The following is a 15747-nucleotide window of genomic DNA, read 5'->3' on the forward strand; positions in this document are numbered from 1 at the left end:
CCTGGTAGGATGGATCTGGCCGCCGGGGATAAAGATCTTCAAAAAATGGCTAGATGCACACCTTGCTGAAGTCATCTGACCCCAGCAGTCTTCCCTGCCCAAGTGCAGGGGTTGGACCTGATGATCTTGTGAGGTCCCTTCCAGCTCCTAACAGCTATGAATCTATGACCTGCTGGCTGCAGGCTGCACTCACTGGGGAGTCCTGTGCTGCAGGGTGGCCGGGAGCAGTGGAGCTGCAGCTGGCAATGTGTGCCCCCTCCCTCCTCCCATGTCAGTGGTGCTACCATCCTGCACTATAGCCTGGCAGGTGGAGTTGCCCAGGAACCACAGCAGCTGCACCAGGTAGGGCTGATGGGCATTGGGAGCCAGCTCCAGCCATCCAGGGCTTGCAGTGGGTGAGGGAAGTGTGGAAGAGTCTGGGAGGACTCAGGTGACACACACAAGGAGCTTGGGGCGGAGGCAGCAGGGCCCAGCTCCAAGACAGGGAGAAGGCACCAGACTGCAGCTCTGCTCAGGAGGCACCAATGCCTCAGGCCGGCTCCAGCAAAGTGGCAGAACAGTGGGCTGCGCTCACTCTACCACTCCTGGGACAGCAGCAGGGTACAACGTGACCCTGGCCAGCTCTTCCTGCAGTGCCCTTGCAGGTGCATCTCCAACCTGTCCATGTACGACCCTCAAACTGGAGTGGAAAAGTTTTCCCAGGGTGTCCCCCAGTTGGCAGGGGACCTGGGACTGGGCGTTACTTCACCTCAGTCTAAGGAAGAAAAGTAATGGTATAAAAGGAGCTAATGGAGGGAAGTTAGGTTCAGCCAAGCCAAATTAGAAATAAAAGGCATATGGTTCTGGTTAAAAGTGATAGCCACTGGAACAAAATAATGAAGGGAGCAGTGGATTCTCCATACCAGAAAGCTCCCTGATCTAAACAGGATGCCTTTCTGACAAACACGTTCTAGTCTAACACAAGATGCTGGGTTCATACAGGAGTAGATAGACAAAAATTTTACATAGCTTGTGTCACAGAGGAGGTCAGACTAAGTGATTTATTGGTCCCTTCAAGCCTTAAACATCTATGGAGCTTTGCCATTAAGTTCAGTGCCAGGAATTCATCCATTGCATGCATAGTCTCTTTAAGAGTATCTTCTTCCTGTATGAATCTCAAGAGGCAGCATAAAACAAGCTATTTTTCAAATTCATCCTCCCATTTATCACATGCAGTAGATTTGTCTCATAGGGTACTGCATGATCTGAAAATGGGCTAGTGCCTTTAAAATGAAATATATCATATAAATACTTCTTAATGTATTCATACTGGAAAATTCCCATGCAATGTATTTATTGTTAGATTATTTCCAGGTGTTGCCCTTGGTGCTTAAAACAGGATCTGATTATTTACACGTTTGCAGGATGACAGAGATGATAAGCTTATAGTAAAGGGGTTCATTTGTGTATTTAAGGCTGCCAGAATAGCATCAGAAATAATTTTTACCCTGAGGATAAAGAGGGATATTTTGCAATCAGGCAATGCTTTTGCAAACTTTATTTATGCTGATACCTAATGAAAACATATTGTTCCTCTGCCAACACATTCTGTTTCTCCGGTGAAAGGGAAAGTTTGCAATCGATTCCTCTCTTTACAGCAACATTAATCCAGGAGATATTCCTTTGAAGTGAACTGAGATACTCTGCATTTGAGTTAGTGGTAAAAGCCTTTTATCTCTGGGGAATATTGAGTTGCCTACTACAAATGTTTTTTTTATACCGAAGCAACCTCCCTAGCAACCATGCATACCATTTTTACTCAAATACAGGACGAGGTCCCCCCACTCCCCAGTTGTCATGTGGGCAGGGGGGAAGCCTGTCGTCTTATAATTGCATACAAGGAAATCTCACTAAATACATTGTCTATCATTAAACTGCTGCCAAAAGCAGCATAAAAAACAGGCAGATCATTTCTCCAGGCAGGAATGAGCACTGGACCTGGAGATACAGACCAGGCCAGCATTCAAAGAAGCCAGAGCAAACTCTAACAGCCTCCCCTAGTACCAAACATCCTGATAGTTGCTCCCCCAGGCAGGAAGTGGCACTGGGCCTGGAAGTACTGCAATACCAGAAGCCCTCTTAGCCAAACAGGAAAGCCTAAGGGCAAAGAAAGAGGGATACAGGCTGTGGAAACAGGGGGTAGCTACCAAGGAGGAGTATACCTCTCTGACTCACACTTGCAGGGAATCAGGAAGGCCAACGCAGCATTAGAACTTAGGCTGGCGACAAAAATTAAAGACAACAAAAAGTCCTTCTTCAGGTATATAGGGAGCAAAAGCAAGGCTCAGGGTACATTTGGACCCCTACAGGACAAACTAGGGCAATTGGTGACAGAGATGGGGGAGAAAGCTAAGCTCTTCAATTAGTTCTTTCCATCTGTATTTCTAGACACAGACCAAGACAAATCTCCCAATTGGACCATAGATAGACACAGAAGGGACACCAGCCCACCAACTGTTAGCGCAGGCTTAGTGAAAGGGCACTTGGAGGGGCTGGCTGTGTTCAAATCAGCAGGCCCGGATTAACTTCATCCAAGGGTGCTGAAGAAATTGGCCAGTGTCACAGCAGAACTGCTGGCACAGCTCTTCAAGCACTCATGGTGCTCTGGTCAGGTCCCAGAGGACTGGGAAAGGGCCAATGTGGCCCCTATTTTCAAGAATGGGTGGAAGGAGGAACTGGGAAACTAAAGGCCAGTTTGTCTCACCTCTATCCTTGGGAAAACTCTGGATCACATTTGTGGGAGCCCAGCAGGGGAAATAATGCTGAAAGGAAATCAGCAGGAGTTCACTGAAGGTAGATCCTGCCTGATTAATCATGTGTCTTTTTATGATCAGGTCACAAAATGCTTAGATGCAGAAGCTGAGATAGATGTCATCTACCTAGACTTTAAGAAGGCATTCGATACAGTATCTCATTCTGTTCCCATAAATAAACTGGCGGGCTGTGATGTAGATGATTACACAGACAGGTGGGTGGCAAATTGGCTTAGGGGTCACACCCAGAGTGTGGTGGTGGATGGGATGATATCAACCCGGAAAGACGTGGGCAGCGGAGTCCCGCAAGGCTCAGTCCTTGGACCAGTGCTGTTCAATGTCATCATCAGTGACTTGAACAACAGAGTAGAGAGCACCCTGTCCAAGTCTGCAGGTGATACCAAATTATGGGGCAAAGTTAATACATCAGAAGGTAGGGAACAGATCCAGGCAGATCTGGACAGGCTGGAAAAATGGGCAAAATGAAATAGGATGCAGTTCAAAAAAGACAAGTGCAAAGTGCTGCACTGGGGCAGAAAGAACCACCAACATGCTTACAGGCTGGGGGATGGCCTTCTCAGCAGCGCAGCAGCGGAAAGGGATCTTGGAGTCATAGTTGACTCCAAGACGAACGTGAACTGTCAATGTGACGAAGCGATTACTGCACTTTACCATGCATTAGCAGATGCATGATGAACAGGTCCAGGGAGGTGATACTTCCCCTCTGTGTGGTACTGGTCAGGCCACAGCTGGAGTACTAGGTGCAGTTTTGGGCACCGCACTTCAAGAGGGATGCGGAGAATGTTGAGAGGGTTCAGAGAAGGCCGCTCGTATGGTCAGAGGCCTGCAGGCAAGGCCCTACGAGGAGAGCCTGAGGGGCCTAGATCTCTTCAGTCTTTGCAAGAGACGGCTGAGAAGTGATCTTGTGGCTGCCTATACATTCATCAAGGGGCAGTAAGGAATAGGAGATGCTCTGTTTACTACGGCACCCCCTGGAGTAACTAGGAACAATGGCCACAAATTGACAGAGAGCAGATTTAGGTTGGACATCAGGAAGAACTTCTTCACAGTAACGGTTGCCAGAATCTGGAATGGGCTCCCAAGGGAGGTGGTGCTCTCCCCTACCCCAGGAGTCTTCAAGGGGAGACTAGACGAGCACCTAGCTGGGGTCATCGGATCCCCATGCTTTTTCTTGCCTGGGGCAGGGAGTCAGACTGGATGACCTACTAAGGCCCCTTCTGACCCTAACATTTATGAATCCATGAATCTGATGTGAAAATTGCGGTTCGTTTCTTTTGGAGGCTCGCGAATAATAATTTCTCAGGCACACACTATTAGCAAAACAAAAGGTGTATTTGCAAATAGGGTCAGAGCAGAGACAGAGAATCTCAGATTACTCTGCCCCCGAGGAAAACTCTCAGCTGGCTTTTATCCCTCTTTCTCCTGGGCACGTGTGCAGAAACAGGAACTCTTACAACTTATTTTCGGTTCATACAAACATATATGTAAATATGTCACTTCATACGTCACATGTTCATTATAATTAACTACTTAAGTATGTGGGGCAGATAGGCATATATGCATCAGCTAATTACGCACGCTCAGAAAGCTCTCTAGGTCACCAAGAGTTGAAATTCTCCTCTTTCAAGGACACAGACAGTTGAAAAACAGCTTCTGTAATCTACATGAGAAAAGCAGAGGGAGGCTGAAGGTATGTGTGATTTAGTATAGGAAAAAGATAGTAAATTGGCCAAGAGGGGGGGGATGTCCTTGGTGGTGTTGCTGCTTATCAGGTACGAGATGCAAACTGTGCAGTTCTAACAACACTCTATTCATTATGCATTTCTAATAATATTTCTAACAAATCTATGAACCAGGCTGGCATTAGGAAGGCCAGAGCCAGCCCTGCCCCCTTCCCCTTGGTGCCAACAATGTTTGATCCTAGCCAAAAGGCTGAAATGCTGATGAGAATCTATTGGGGGGGGGGGTTAGGGAAAATTTTTCGTGTTCCAAGTCAAATCAGCCAAATCAATTCCAAATTCATGAGTCACTCAAAAATCAAATGTAGCCCTAGTACCGGCTACAATTCCTCCACCTGGAGCTTCAGATGCTTCTGAATCCCTTTGGTGGGCATCCTACGTGCAGGCCCAAACCCAAAAGCTTGGGGTTTATGTGCCCCCAAATTTGGCTTGCCCTCGACCAGATGGCCACAGGAGCAAGCGAGGGAGAAGTCTACCATTTCCATAAAGTTGGCATGTAGCTAAGATCCTCCCCCTGGAAGCTGGCCAGTGGGAAGTCAACTATGGAGGCTTTCGTAAACCTATCACCAGAATAGATTAGTACAGCCCATCTAAATAAGATATATCGGCATGTGTAGACAAAATGGGGGCCCTAAATTGAAGCAGTGGGTTTTAAGAAACACTGCTTCAATTTAGGGCTGATTAAACCCCCATATTTTGCACACATCCTGCTGACTTACCTGCCTCTCTGGCGGGGAGAGGTGGGGAGGGCAAGCAGCCGGCAGGCAGAGCGGTCCCTGGGCTGCAGGGGATGTTGCTGGTGCTTCCCTCTGCAGCAGCAGTGGTCCCCCCTAGGCAGCACCCACCCACAGGCACCCAGCTCAGGCAGTCCTGAGGGGCACTGCATCCATGGAGGGAAGCACCGAGCCCCCACGCACTTCAGGCAGGCAAGCAAGCAGGTTGGGAGAAGGTCAGGCTCCTACTTTTCTTGGGCGGAGCCTGCTTTCCCGGGCTGCTGCCAGGCTGTCTGCAGGGCTTCCTGCAGAGCCATGGAGCTGCATGGAGCCCAATGCTTGAAGGAGTTTTAGTTTGCTGCGCCCCAAGTCATTTAAGGCACATTATGCCACCAAATTTCCTACATCAGCTGGAATTAACACGCAGTATACCAATGAGGCGTGCAAACACCAACACCACTGAAGCAGTGCAAAAGCATTTAGCCTGCTTTAAAGTGTCATGCACAAACGCCTCTTGTTCCGTCTACACATGGCCTGAGTTAGTACAGGCAGCTCCCGCTTAGTGCTCTTAATTGGTTCTGGGAAAACTGAGCACCGAGAAAAACAGTGTTAAGCGAAACCCATTTTCCCATAGGGTTTAATGTACATAAATATAATTGGTTGTGCACCACCTGCCAGCCCAAGCCCTGCACTCCTGCAAAACACTGAGCGGACTCCACCAGGGAAGGCATCGGCTCCTCCCAGCCTCGTTCTGCCACCACGATTGCCCCTGCCAGCCCCCACCTGCTGGTCACCAGCCCCAGCCACTCCACCTGCAGGGCCTGAGTCGGGGACCCACCACCCAGGGATTAATGGTGAGAAGGCAGCGGGGCTCTGGCCAGCATGGAGGAAGCTCAGAATGGCGTCTGCGCCCCACAGGTGGGTGCATGACCAGAGCGGAATGGGTCACGGACTGCAGCTTGGGGACAGGAGGGCTCTGCAGGCTTGGCTCCACTGAGGCCTGGGGTGGGGGACCCTGCACACGTGTCCTTGAGCACTGGCTTGCACTGGCCCAGGCCTTGCACCCCTGCCAGCCCTGGCCTCGGGACCCATGCTCCTGCCGGCCCTGGCCCTGGGCACCGACCCAAGCCCCACGCTCACACCCCACAAATATGCTTTGACTTCCTCTTCACTCCTACAACTGAGCTGAGCCTTTCTTTCAGTCATTCCTGTTTCTTCACGAGCCTTAAATGCCTGGCAAACATCACCAAACTGTTCACCCAGAACCCCTCTGTCTCCCCATCTCTCAATCGGACGCTTCTCTCCATGAGCTGAAGCCAGACCAGGTTGCCCTGTGCCTCAGCTGCATATAAATTTTTGGAGCATCCCAGGACAGTGACAAGAACACCTGATTCCAGTCATGAGTGTGTGTGCGGGTGGGGGGGGTACTAATTAGCACAGGGATCCTTTTTTTTTCATGGAGGTGGGGGTGTATCTAGCCTACACACATTCTGGGATCACCATGGCTTGAAATGCTGTTGACTATTCTAGGGTCTGCCATAGATCTGGAAGTATCAGAGGTAAAGAGAGAGCAAGGAGTATGGGTAGACAGGCCTGATCACTGGGGAATGTCAGACACTGCCCCCCTGCCCCACACTCCCAATCCTGTGTTAAATACCCTTTTACTCCCTAAATGTGTGACCTTCCATTTACCCATATCAAGCACAGGTCATACATGTGAGCTTAATTTACAAAGTGACGCAGATTGTGCTGTAGATCTTATTGAAGAGCAAAAAAAGGAATCTGAAAAATGTCCTGAACACTAAAGAAAAAAAGAGAGATAAAGAGGGAAATGTGGGGTTTTTAATGAAATATCAGAATAATTTGACCTTGGGATAAGTCTCCGTCTGAAAAATGTAAGCCACAAATGCCAATGTTGTCAGTTATGCAACTGAAAATAGATACTTAGAATGAGGGCCCCTTTCAGCTTTAACCTCTAGCAATCCAGGAGCAGCACTGAATACAAACTTGGAAGTTTCTCTAGGTTTTCTCCTTTGTTTTCCTTACTCTTGGAACAAAATCATAGTAACACCCATAAAGCCATTGCATCTTCCTCCTTCAAATGCTTCCTTTTAAAGTGTTATTTTCTGTAATGCCTACAAAAATCCTGACAGTGGTTAGGCAACTAGTATACTAAGGTCTCATAACTGCTTATCATACTGGCCAATGTTGTCTCATTGTTTCCTTGTGCTCTTTCATCTATCTGTGTCTATCTGCTCTTTCATCTATTTGCAGTCTCTCATGATACAATACAATCCCTTTTTTGTTCTGGGCTCACAAAGCAGCTAGTATGATGGGATACTGGACCATAGAAGAAGCTCTTAGATGTTGTATTAATATAATGCAGCACAATATTAGGAAATATTAGGCTCCATATTAGGCTCAACGTTAGGAAAAACTTCTTCACAGGCAGGATGTCCAGACTGTGGAATAAGCTCCCTCCAGAGGTAGTGCAATCACCTACCCTGGAAATCTTCAAGAGGAGACTAGACAGCCACCTTGCTGGGGTCACCTGACCCCAGTTGTCTTTCCTATTTGGTGCAAGGGGCTGGACCCGATGATCTCCTGAGGTCCCTTCCGGCCTTACAATCTGTGAATACACAGCAGCAACACAGAGCAGTAAAACCCAAAAAGTGATGTCTGAGAGTGATTGGGACCATGAATTAGAATTGCTGCCTGGTCCTCCAAGCAAACACGCCATATGCCCCACATATCAGTCATCACCCTGTTGCACTTTCTTTACCCTGCCAGCTAACTTCAATGACACCCCAAGTGGGGAGCCCACTACAAGAGAATGAGGATCTGCATGCTTCATAAACCTCTGCTGGTGATTTTGTTCATCTGTAAGTGAAAAAGATACTAAGTCAGCCATCATGCAGTTAATTAAACTACTGCTTTTGCAAGCTTCTTTGAAAGGTAGGTGCCCTGTTCTGTTGTTTATACAGAAGTGAAAAAAGAAAAGCCACTGATCAGAATGATCTTGCAGGGCTAATTCCAGCTAGCACTTTCTTGCCCAATATCTCCTAGCTATTGCCTGCAAAATGTTGGAGAAGAGGTGTTTTTCTGTGCAAGCTGTGCAAGCAGATAGTGTTAAGATATGAGCACAAAGCTACCTGACCGCTGTCCTTTAATAAAGATATTGTCACACTCAAGATTAACAGCAATTTTGCTTAATATATAAACACAGCAACAGGAGCCATACTGCATAACTACAGGCAGTGCACTCAGTGACTAAGTGTTTGTTGTTAAGGTCTTCCTAACCTGTCAGGAGCTGTAACCACAAAAAAGGCAGATTTTTTTTTTTTACCTTGGACTCCTTGTTGTCATCAGGGGATGAGCATAGTATTGCCTGTGTTTGGATGTGCTGGTATCCTTTTCCTTGCCTTTTCCCCCTCCTCCCAACTATACACGTAGCATATATGTGGCACTACATTAAGACATCATCCTCTGTCATAGGAATTCATGGTACATGGCACAGTCTCTGCATATCCTCTGCTCTGATTCATTAGGTAACCCTCTCCTAAAAACAGGATTTTGAAGCAGAAGCCGCACAACAGGAAACTATTAGCCCTGGCATGTGCTTTCCACATGCCAGCCCCTCTAATCACCACCATAGCATGAATTGCTGGCAGGGGAGAAGAGGACACAGCTTTATTTAGAAAAATGAATTCACAGGAATAAACAAGCTTCAGTCACAAACTCTCACCAAATGAGCACATATGGAACAGATGCTTGGTAGGGCTGTGCGAAACTTTGGGTGGTGATTCAGTTCAGAGGAGATTCGGGCCGATTCAGTGGCTCAATCTCCAAGTCCGAATCAAATCAGGACCAATTTACAGGTCTGAATTGATTCAAAGTTCTCTGAAACTTCGGAAAAGATTCGGAGAGCTTTGATGATGTGGGCAGTCCCCGGTGGCTGCAGCAGGGAGCTGCAGCTGAACTCGGAGCTGGTAAGTACTAGGGGTTGAGGAGGGGACCGTGGGGGGACCCCTGCCAGCCTCCCCCCAACTCCTCCCACTCCCCCGCCCCTCCCCGATCCCTGCCTGCTCCCCCAGCCCCTTTGTGGCTACCCCTGCCTGCCTCAGCTCCCAGTACTTTAAAAAAAAGCCCCGGTGCTCACCAGGTGCTGCCAGACAGGGGGGCAATCCCCACTGCCCCACGCTGCATGGGGAGCTCTGCATGAGCCTCCTGACCACCCCCCCTTGCTACTCCAGCCCCCCCACAGGTGCCCTGCCCAAGCCAGCTTTGGCCCTTTAAGGGAAAAAATGCAGAAAAAACCCCTGGGACTCACCACTGCTGCAGCAGCCTCAGGGCTTCAGGGGCTCATGCAGAGCCCCCCACACAGTGCAGAGCAGTAGGGGGCAGTGAGGATTGCCCCCTGCCTGCAGGAGCCGTGAGTTTGGTTGGGGGGGTGTTGTTTGTTTTTTTTTTATTAAAGGGCTAGAGCTGGCCTGGGGGAGCTGGGGGATTTGGAGATTTGGCAGCAGCAGTGACACGCTGGGCCCCTGGTGGGGGGGTGAGGTGAGTGCTGGGGCCCTGGGGCGGGGGGTGAGTGCATTCTGGAACAAGCCACAGATGTACAGATATTCATTTTCTCAGGAGAAAATCTCCTTGGAGTGATTTATCCTGGGTCATTCCCAGGTTATTTTTCTCCTGGAATGGTCATTTTAACTCTGGGAAAAAAAGCCTGGATATCTATGCACTCATAGTTTCTCCTGGGAGAGCAGTGATTCTCTCAGAAGAAACAGAATGTGTATATGAGGTATAGGAGTATTTACTACTATTCACCTGGGGTGTATGGATGCTAAGCTAGCGAGGACTGAGTGTCAATGAGCCCAGGGTATCGAACAAGGAGCCCACGCCCCTCTATAACACTATCTGTTCTCAAGGCTCATGCTATTATAGAAGTTTGAATCCTGGTTCCTCATTCTCCTGCGAATACCAATAAACTAACGCAACCAACTTTGGGACAGGTAAGGTCATGTGAGGTTACAGCAAATTATTTGCAAGGCTTCATGCCTAAGAATTCCCTTACCGAGGGCAAGTTTCAGAAGTCTTCACTTCCCACACAACTTGGAAGGGCATTCATTTGAAACACATTCTCCTTGAAGGAGGCTTGGAGAATGAATATCTGTGGCTTCTTTCAGAACATAGTCCTCCAGCACTCACTCCCCCACCCCGCTTCCCCCGGGGAGGCAGTATATCACTCACTGTACTTCACTACTCCAGCAGGGAGCAGAATATGCCCCCTTCTCAATCCCCATATTGTGTGCAGGGAAGGCTTGGAAAATGTCATGGTCACATTGGATAACCTAAGCCATCTTTTCCGGCCTTGTTTTAGATTCTGTATTAAGCCAGAACTTTGTTCTTCTTTGGATCAAGAAAGTGCCCTTTTGTAGAGTCTCATAAATCAAACAACTCTACAGTGGGATCAGTTCATCTGAAAGACAGTCTCTCCCTTCCTTTGCAGATCCTTCTGCTCTTCCTAGCCAATGGCTTTCAGTCCTAACCCACAGTCAGCTGCCAAAATACTAGACAACTTTCTTCCGCCCTCCCTCTCAAAAATTGTTTGTTTGTAGCAACCAGAATTTCAGACAAGCCTCAAAGTTCACTGATCTCAATTCAAGCTCCAAAAATAATGACAAAGCAAGAACAAACTCCTTCCCTTTTTGTTTATGGTTAATGATATCAGTATTTACTCAAGAGCAATCTGTCTTCTCTTTGGGTGAGGCTTTTAAGGAACAAGGCACTCAGTCAAGCTAATCTTTACCAATTGCTCTTCTACCACAGCACCTTAAACTGTACGTTTTGAATTTTGCTTTCATTTGGGTCTTGACAACGAGTCCCAGTGTTTGAGGACTAGTCCCTGGTGGTTGGAGGGTAACCGAGTCTGTCATCTCATTAGAACACCTCTGCTCTTGGTGGCTACAATAGGAGTTGTGCAAGAAGCCCATGAACCTGTGGTTTAGGTGTTGTCTATATAGGGCTCACTAGTTCAGGGGTTTTCAACCTTTTTTGGTCAGGGTACCCCTGGCGGCCAGTCAACACGTAGGGGGTGGGTGAGGAGGAGGGATGTCCCCCACACACCATGCGGCAGCAAAACTGGAAGTACTGGCAGCAAAACCAGAAGTGCTGGTGGCTTCTCCATGCTGGTCCCGTGAACCCTCTGGGGCCTTCCAAAGTACCACCAGGGGTACGCATACCCCCAGTTGCAAACTCCTGCCCTAGTGCAGATGTGGGAATATGGTGGCAGAAGGGATTTTTCAGACAGCATACTATACCAACTCCCAGAAAGATAGAAGCCAAACTGACAGACCTCTTTTGTCAACCTAGTTGCCTCCAAACAGAGAGGATTGCCAGCATAACTATGTCAGCTGAGGGACCGATCTGTTCACATCCCTAAGCAACATAGCTATGCCAGAAAAAATTTCTAGTGTCATTTCAGCCAGTGGTTCTCAACTTTTTTAGATTCAAGAAACCCCTTGGAAAATGCCAACTCTTAAGTTTTCACTTGTTTTTTTGACTACAGGAAATGTTCTATTGCAAAGAACTCAGAAAGACCAAAGCAGGTCAGACTGTTCTTAACACCATGGATTCCTATTTGAAATCTCTAGGTTTATCTTGGGAGTCATGCTTGCACGCCCCACAGTGCTAACATTTGTGCAGCACACACCATGGCACCCTTGAAAGGCTGAGAACTAAAGGTTTAAGCCTTACCCTGGGCCATCAGTCTGCATTCTCATGCCGGGTGCACTGATGTCTCCTTTCTAATAGGACTCCTGTAATTTACCTTTATAGCCTAGTGTAACTTTTTACTAGCAGGTTTAAGAGCAGGCCATCTATGTACTACTGTCCTCTACTAGACAGAATGTCAGACATGCCCCTGTATTTACTACTTCCCTCTACTGGGGGAGACAGCAGAGCTGCTGTCTTAGATCAGGGCTACACAGAGTTCCCGTGAGACAGGGACCCTCTAGGCAAAAGCCTGAAGGTACCTGCCCCTTGGCAACTGCATGCAAACCAAGAACCATCCCAGGAAGAAATCACCCAGAATCAGACCTGGGATAACATTTCCCAGGTGACATCAGATTTACCTTTATTAAAGGAGCTGCATCACATAGCTTCAATTTCTTTTCCCTCAGGATACTTGGGACCTTCTTGGGATATCCTATTGATGTCATGGCATTAGTTCCCAGGAATGGGCTTGGAGCAGGTAATTTTGCATGAACAGCAGAAGCACAATGCAGGGTGCTGATAAGAGCCTGGCTCCAAGCAAAAAGCATTGGTCAGGGTTATGAACAGTCATTACCCCTACCGCTTGACTGGGCGCATGCTGCTATCACAGGACTCCAACAGGCTCCAAGCCCAGAGCTAAACACAGTTGCCATTCACACTCGTCTCTAGGAGTCTGTCTTCTAGTAGACAGAGGACCTGAGGCAGATACTGTCCTGGGTCAATGTACCTCCCTTCAGACAAGCTGACAATACTGGAAGCCAAGCTGCTGGCTGACTATGCAGCTCACAATTTAGAAACCTGAATTTTACCATTTAAAAACAACAGCATTTGCTTGTGGACAGCTGAATCTCTTCCAACTTCCCCATTCCTTCCTTCCAGTATTCAAGCAGGGGTGAATGCAGATCAGAGGACAATGCCTCATTCCAGCAAACAGCTGAGCTAACCCAACATCTGCTAAAGCTGTTTGCTTTCCTTACAACATCCCAACCTATGTTTTAAATCAACCTATTTATTTATCCAGCCAGCCAATCTCACATCCGGATATGACCCACTATTAAATTTTCCAACCACGTGGTGTGGTCTGGTGCCCAAACTGTCCAGCAGCATCTCTGTATTATCACAAGACAATGCAGTAACAGCCGGAGTGCTCAACCTTAGACTTCCTTTTCACTTCATGGATAGACCCCCTCTGTCTGGGCAAGTGCCAAAGCACAGAGCTCTGCTGGCAGGCATGCCTGTGGCACTCTGTGACGAGAAGGACCCACTCTACTGGCTCTGGAACTGGAGGAACAGGGGTTAGAAATGCCATTCTGGTGGGAACAGCCCCAGCAGGAGAGGTCAGCACTTAACCTAGGAGCTGGGAGCCCAGGATCCAACTCCTTGCTCTGCCACCAACTGCTTGCATTGCAATGGGCAAGTCACTTATTTTTTTTTGCCCCTGTTTGCTATCTGTAAAATGGGGCCAACAAGGCTGACATACTGCAGAAGGGGACTGGTGAGGAAAAACACACCAAAGATAGCAAGATGCTCAGATCTTACAGTAATGAGACCCACAAAGCACAGACAAACAGCACAGCAGCTGGTAGCCTGTGCTCCACTGAAGTGGCACAGACAGAGCGGAAAACAGTGTATTATCCACTCTCTGGAGACCATGCAAGTACTTGTGTGTCAAAGGGAGGAATTGGATATGGTCGCTTAACACCATAAGGATAAGAGCAGATGAGCAATGAATGGGACTGATGAATGGAGAGAACACCTGCCTGAGAAGGTCCTTCCTCAATCCACTCAGCCTGTGCTCTGAATAGAGTAGAAGTCGTAACCTTAGCTCCAGTTTAAGAGGCTCAGGGTCCAAATAAAAATCTAGAGCTGTATTGAGAAGTACCTTCATATCTACCACGGAAGCCTTGGTGTATTGTTTTTGTAGCTTACATGAACCCTGTAAGGCCAGATCTGCAAGAGCTCAGCATGCATAACAGAGCCTGCATTTTGTAAAGACGTGTCTCCCTGTTAGGCATGTGAATAATGGCCAGATTATCAGTATGGGTCAGCAGCCAGGAGCCCCCTTAGGGTGTCACCAAGTGCAGGGCTCTTGTGAGGATCTGATCCCCAATTCACTAGGATCTTCCGGTTCCTCAGCAGGAGCTGAACTCCTCGCAAATCCAGCCCTTAAGCTCTTCCCTATGCTGGAGTCAGAGGCATGTATTAGTACATCGACATGGAGTGTGAAGGTCAGCTCTGCAAACATACTGCAATAAAAAGATTAAAAACCTGAAACTGGTGGTGTTACTGAAATCAGGCTTGAGAGGGAAAGAGCCAACGGCCACCACAAAGCTGCTTTGCTTGTCAGAGATGTGGAGAGGCTCTGCTTCCCTCTCCCCCACCTCCCATTCACAACTGTGCAATGCAGGGAAGGAACAAGAGGTCTTCTCCACTTGTCTGACTTCCATAGGGACTACCCGGTCTTGGAGAGCACAGACTTTTACATTTGCTGGAAAGGGAGTAGACAGAGACAGAACCTACTCAGCTCTGATCCATTCCCAGCTGGTGCCAGCCAGGACAGCTTCTGTATCTGGCAGCATGAAATAACAGCCCCCAGAGGGTGATCTACCAGCCAAGATCACCAGAGCCAACAGTACACTGATCCACCCCTGCTACCACCCTCCACAACATCCCCTTCCCAAGGGCCAGAAATATCCTGTTTCTACGCTGACTGAGGATTCCCCCTAACAGACACTGAGAAATGGATTGGGAGCAGAAAACTGGTCAGGTGGATGAGGAAATCTGGAAGCAGCAGCAGACCGAGAGAAACAGCCATCTGGCAGGGAGCCTGCTCAGAGCTGTAAGCGATGCTCCATTTTAGATCCAGAATAGAAGACCCTACTTGCTTTTGCCTTATCAGAGACTCTTGCTCCAAAAGCTCTGTGCCTGTCAGTAAATGAGTCTTGGAAAAGGGTTTCCTGCATCTGTCTCCACTCATTTTTCTTTCAAATCAGCAGACAAGTTCCCCGTGGATCTTGGCCTTCAGCTCACCATGTGTTCTACTAGAATGTTTGCTTGGGCTCCACGAGGAAAGTCTGGGCCCAGGGTGGTTTTAGCAAATGCTTAATTTGCACATAACTGATGCATTTCTCACCTCCTGGGAAGCTGCCAGATTCCTGCTGCTGTGCTTAGAAAACCTCAGGATATCATGAGCACTGTGGATGGCCAGGAAGCCGGCACTCATAAGGATGAGTGCTCACTGGATAACTGGCCTTCTGTCTTCCAGCTGTCATGGCTGGGTTGATATGGACCAAGTAGTGCAAGGAGGAGGTGAGTTAAGGAGATCAGGAAGATCACAGTGAAACAAAATCTGCCCCAACTTGTCCTGGGTTTTTCAGGCTTAATTGTCCTGGGTTTTTCCCACCCCACTTGTCCTGGGTTTTTCAGGCTTAATTGTCAATCAAACTGAGGATATTCTTTGGGGCCACCATTTGGACTGCATAATCCCAGTAGCCAGCTTGCCCCAGCATCAAACCTATGGCCCAAGGCATGGCTAAACTGCCAGGATACTGTTCCATATCACTGGATGAGCAGGGAGGGCATGGGTATCCCACTAACGCACATGAATATCCCACTAACGCACGCACTTTAGCTGCACCTACAAGAGTGGGAAGTAAACTGCAACTAGGAACAGGCTACAGGAAATTACCTCTTGTCCCTGGGAGAAGA

Source organism: Crocodylus siamensis, chromosome 5 (assembly GCF_052110815.1).
Source record: "Crocodylus siamensis isolate JL-2025a chromosome 5, ASM5211081v1, whole genome shotgun sequence".
NCBI lineage: Eukaryota > Metazoa > Chordata > Crocodylia > Crocodylidae > Crocodylus > Crocodylus siamensis.